Consider the following 5,793-nt stretch of genomic DNA (forward strand, 5'->3'; position numbering starts at 1 on the left):
CTCAATAGAGCCAGGACTCAGGTCTGCTGAGTCACCATCCACTAGGTAAGCTCCTCAGGATTCGGCCCTGGTTCAGACCCTCCTAACAGCTGTTGAGACCCCAGTTGGCTTGGGATCATACCCAAATACCCCTCACAGTATCCCCTGAAAGCACTAGGCTGTCTTAGAAATAATGTATGAATTTGAGGACAAGCTCCCCCTAATCCCTCACCAGGGACTGAGGGGCATTCTCAGGGCAATGGATGCAGGTCACTTGATAAGCTTACTGGTCTATTTGGACAATGAACAAATAAGGAATTCTTTTCCCTATCAAATCTTTCTGGTCTGTTAGGATTTGTTCAGGCATTTAACCTTCATTATTGTATCCGGTTACATTCCTTGCCTTTAGAGTTGGGCTGGAATTTCATTCTTGGGTTTTTCTACCCAATCTCCTTGAGCTTTTCATTGGCGGTAGGAAGACAGGGAAACAGAAAGGTGGCCACCAAATGGCATGCATGTCCAGGTGGGGCATGGGGACAACCATTGAACCATTAGACAACATGTCAGCAATCAGAAAATCTCTAGGATTGGGAAAAAAAAAACCACCAGGCTAGGTCAGGACCTATTCCTTTTGGGAACTTGACCTGTCAGGGACCATTCTAATACCAGGTCCCTAATGGGGACGTATTTGATAACAGCAGGTACTCTGCTCTAGGCTAGAATATTTTTCCTTCCCTCTGAAACCAAACCCCAATTAATTATGCTCCTTGGGGTCAAAGGTGACCGTGGCAACACGGACATGATTGGGTACTTCGCAACAGGAGCATGACCTAGGGAGGGCCCTAGGCCTATTGGATGTTTCCCACACACAAACTGTTGGTGCAAGATGCAATCTGGGGGACAAGGGGGGGGCACGGGCAAGATGATTGCTGCTGCCTTTCCATGGCCCCAGGGCTGGAGAGGTGTCAGACTACAGTGAAACAGACGTGGAAGTGAATAGGATTAGGGAATTCTGATTATGCATAAGTATTTTTTCTCTAATTTGGTGGCCACATGTTGTGTTTTTTAGGGGGTGAAGAGGGTATATATTTTTTTAAAAAAATGAAGCCAGAGTTAAACAGTTTCCACTAAGCTGTTCCATCCCTGCAGCTCATGGTAGACTTTCTACATCCTATTTGTCACCTCCTTCCAACACAGTTTGGCTCCACCAAGAAATATTTCAAGAGATGATTTTTCTTTTCTTTTAAGCAAGGGATGTTTACAGAAATTCTGGCAGAGGTATCTTTTTCACAGAAGTCCTCCTATGGCTTAAAAGATGAAAAAAAAGTCTTAACTGTTGCAGCCCTGAAATGTACGTTGGAAATATCTGCACCTCTGTGTCCTAATCAATAAAACAAGGGGGTTGAACCAGATGGCTTCTGGTGTTCCTTTCTTTCTGGCATCCATAATCCTGGGAGAACTGGACTGGATTAGGGGTTCTAAAACTTAATTTTGGTTTTGGTTTTAATATTTTGGTCATTGTATTCTGATGAAATTTGTTTCCTTTGTAATCCCATACATTTTATTACGCATTTAAAAACGTTCTGAGCAGTGATCCCCCGGCTTCCCCAGACTGTTGTCAAAGGGATCCATGACAACAGAAAAGGTGAAGAGCCCCAGGACTTGGTAATCTCTAAGATGTCTTCAAGCTCTGTTGTCATTCTAGAAAAAGATCACAACATCAGGAAGGTTATGCCATGTGTGCAACTATAAAAGAAGAGTAAGGGAAGTTTAGTATACAAGCTGTAAGTTTAGACTGGAAGCTCCTTAAGGGCAGGGACTATCTTTTGCCTCTTTTTGTATCACTAGCACTTAGCACAGTGCCCGGCAAATAGTAGGTGCTTAATAAATGTTGATTTGATTACTGGATTTGATAGTGGATTGATTTGATCGTGGGAAAAAATGCTAGACCTAAACTCAGTTGTGGCCGGTTCAAATCCCAGTTTCATGTTTACAAGCAGTGTGACTCTAGATAAATAAATTAAGCTCTCCAAACCTCAGTTTCCCCCTCTGTAAATACCATTTGTATCAGTGCCTCACAGAGTTGTTGTGGGAAAAATACTGTGTTAATGTTAAAAGATACTGGAATTGTAAATTAGAATTACTAAAGAGGCAGGACTGGGGAGGTAGGAGACTGAGGTCCTACCTGTGGCTCTGTCACTAACTCTGTGTGTCTTTGGCCAAGGGACCTCCTTTTTTTGGCCCCAGTTCTCCTATCTATAAAATTGGGGGGCGGGGATATACGACATGAACTCTAAGATCTCTTTCAACCCCAACAGTTTACATTCTATGCTTTAAGACCCCCTCCTAGATCTGACATGTAGGTTTGAAGGTCCCCCCAGCTCAAATATTCTGTGTGTCCCTCTCTTTTCCTTAGGATCCTTTGTGCTGCCTTGATGCCTAGTCTGAGTTATCTTCCATTTCACACCCCTCAGAACCTATGAAATGATGGAAAGCAGAATTTTGGCCCAAAATAATGTTCTAATGCTCAGCAATGACAGCTGTTTTAATAGGTAGTGAGTTCCCCATCACTGGAAGTGCACAAGCCTGGTCTGGAGCCCGCTCCTCTAGGTTATTGTGCCTTTTAGGGCCCTCTCTCCCATGATGTCTTCCTCATGTCTTCAAACTACCCCTCGGCAGCCCAGGGATGCCACCTAATCACCACACTTCTGCTGGCCTTCTCCTTCTGGTTAGGAAGGAGTCAAGGATAGGCATTTAGGCCCAGACCCTCATGTCACAGTACAGAGACTAGGCCTCCTCAAAAGACTGAGATTAATAGAGGAAAGGAAGACATCCCTCCAAATGCTGGAGCCTGGCAGCTGATTTCCTGACTCTGAGTTCAAGCCTCACACAGGCTGCAAGACAAGGAGATGGTCAAAGGGTCAGAGTCAGCATCGCTGGCTCACTTCCATCCCCAGAAGCCTGCAGGCAGGTCTGCCTCTCAGAGTTCACTTTCCTCATTTGAAAATGCAGAGCTTGCTTTCTGCAGGATGAGTGCAGGGGTTTCCAGGCCTTCTAAGATTCTGAGATAAAAATACACGTGCAGAGCTGACATTGTTATTAAGCCTTTTTTTTTTCATTCTGGGAGTGCAGCCTGTACGCACCCCATCCTCCCCTTCTCTTCTTCCTTGTCTCTCCTTGTCTATTCACTCATTAACATCAATAGGCGTTTGGCAAGAGTAAGAATCCCAGCCTGTCTCTGCCAAAAGTATGAAGTAGTCACTATTTGTCTTCCCTCTTTTATGGCACAGGACCCTGCTCAGTGCCCTCCGGAGCATTCCCAGTGTAGCAAAGCACCCGCCAAGTCTATTAGGAAGGCTATCCTTCTTCTGGGCGAAGGTACAGTATGACCCCTTTCAAATATATCTAGAAAATGCAGGCCTCTCCTCACTACCCAGGCACCACCATGGAGGACCCCACGAATAAAGTTTGCTCCTTTCATGAAAGGCCTGCATTTATTTATATAATGCCATATGGAAGAATTTTCCCAACTCAGGAGAAAAAAAAAATTTCCTCTTCACACTCCAATTACTTAGCAAGGGCTGGAATGGAATGGGACAAAGTAACCCCGAGTGAGAACAAGAACCATACATCTAAATTGTTATATTAAGAGTCACAGATCATTAGAGCTGAAAGACGCCTTAGAACAGGGATTCTTAACCTTTGTGTGTGTGTGTGTGTGTGTGTGTGTGTGTCATGGACCCCCTTTTCAATCTGCTGAAGCCTATGGACCCCTTCTCACATATTGTTTTTTTAATTATTGAAAGAAATTCTAAATTCCTGTTAGAGGTTATTGAAAATAAAGATGTAGACTTCCGCTTCTAGGAGTCAAGATGGCAGAGTAAAAAGTAAGTTGTTCTCACCCTCCCTCATTGACCTCTGAAAACCCAGAAAATATCGACCCAGGAAAAGCCCTGAGCCAGCAAAAAGACAGGACACAGCAGTTCTGTAGTCCAGGAAGCTTGGGGGATTAACAGGAAAGGCCCCTCTCACTCTGGGGAAGGAGCAGCAGTACAGGATGGAGGTATTCCAGCAAGCCAGCAGCAAACCCCACCTCAACATACCAGGGGGAAATCCTGCGACCCAGGTTGGTGGAGCAGGCAAGTGGCAACACCAAGACCCCTGAGAGTCTCAATATAGGCGGGGGAACTGGTAGACACCAGCTTGGAAAACCACCACGGGCAACAGCATTCTCCAGCAGCAAAATCTCCCAGTACCTCAACACAACTCCGGGAAGCACAACTCCTGGGTAAAGGTCCAGGCTGACAGATAACAACCAGCAAAGAAATATCCCTGTGCGAAGCCCAGGCGAGCAGGAGCCTAACATTCAAGTGCAAGGCCCGAGTGAGCAGGAAAAGAAGCTTGGATAAGTGCCCCCTTCGCTCCAGCAGGAGAACTCAACTTTTTAATTTTTTTTTTAAAGTCAGGAAATAGGCCAACACCATAAACAAAAAGCAGAAATGGCAAATAACCACAGATTCTTATTTTGGGGAATGGGAAGATCAAGGCACAAATTTGGAAGAGGACAACATTGTCAATATACCCACATCCAAAACCTCAAAGGGGAACATGAACTGGTCTCAAGACCAAAAAGCCTTCTTGGAAGAACTCAAGAAGGATTTTAAAAGTCAAATAAGAGAGGCAGAAGAAAAAGTGGGAAAAGAAATGCGAGGTATGCAAATCAACAGCTTGGAAAAAGTTAGGACAAAATTAGCTGTAGAAAACAAGTCCTTAAAAAGTAGAATTGGCCAAATGGAAAAGGAGGTACAAAATCTAATAGAAGAAAACAACTCGTTAAAAATTAGAATGGGGGCCAGCCCCAGGGCTCCACCTCAAGGGGCCATGGGATCCAAGCCCCCAAGCCCAGAACCCCATGCCTGGGTGGGGGATGGAGGCACCTGCAGAGCTGCTGGCCCCACTGCCGTTCTGGGGGACCGGGCTGGCGCTGCTGCTGGCCTCACTGTGGCTCTGGCAGAGCCAGGCCCGTGTACTCCGGACCTCTGAGGTTCCTGCTTCCCCAAAGCAGGCCCGGCCCTCTGTGGGCGCCGAGGAGGTGCAGACACGCAGACCGGCAAGACCTATAGGAGCCTTGGAGCGGGGCAGGAAAGGAAGAGGAGGAAAAAGAGGAGGAGGAAGAAAAAGAGAGGCAGGATGAAGAACCAGGCTCTGACCGTAAGAAGATGCCACTACTAGTCGAACTGGAAGAAGATGAAGAAGAGGTATTTTCATTTAAATATAGCCCTGGGAAAATTCGAGGCAACTGATAGAAGATGATGACCAGAGAAGAGCTGGAGGAAGAACAAAGGGTTACAAAAGAACAGCCAGCTGCCATCTTCAACCTCATGAAGGACAATGCGGATGTCCAATGGAGATATGCAGGAACAGCTCAAGCTTTGCCATCTGGAGGCTCAAAAACAACAGAGCTCTCCAACAGCTACTGCCTTACTCTGCAGCAAGACTTTGGAGACAATTGTACTGTGACTGTTATTAGATTAGAAACTCTTGCTTTCAGATTTTTGTAGGTTTAAATACATTTATGCATATATGTGTATGTATATATCTTTTTGCATATGCCATTTGTATCTCATCTCATAGGGATCAGTAATACTCCTCATAGGAGAGGGGTGGACAGACCCGATTAGCTGAGTTTCCCTCCCTACTGCCTGTTGTTGAGGTTCAGACTATGTGACATAATTAGTATACATACCTTATCTTGTGACTTGAACTAAGAAATTCTTCATGTTAAATCCAAGATAAACAATAATACAGGACCAG

General features: G+C 45.3%; 1 pseudogene; it reads left to right on the plus strand.

The window, feature by feature from the left end:
* The first annotated feature begins 4,906 nt into the window (after positions 1-4,906).
* On the plus strand, positions 4,907-5,499 carry LOC114024247 (annotated as a pseudogene).
* The last annotated feature ends 294 nt before the right edge of the window (positions 5,500-5,793 follow it).

Source organism: Vombatus ursinus, unplaced genomic scaffold (genome assembly GCF_900497805.2).
Source record: "Vombatus ursinus unplaced genomic scaffold, bare-nosed wombat genome assembly UNPS02014820.1, whole genome shotgun sequence".
Classification (NCBI taxonomy): Eukaryota; Metazoa; Chordata; class Mammalia; order Diprotodontia; family Vombatidae; genus Vombatus; species Vombatus ursinus.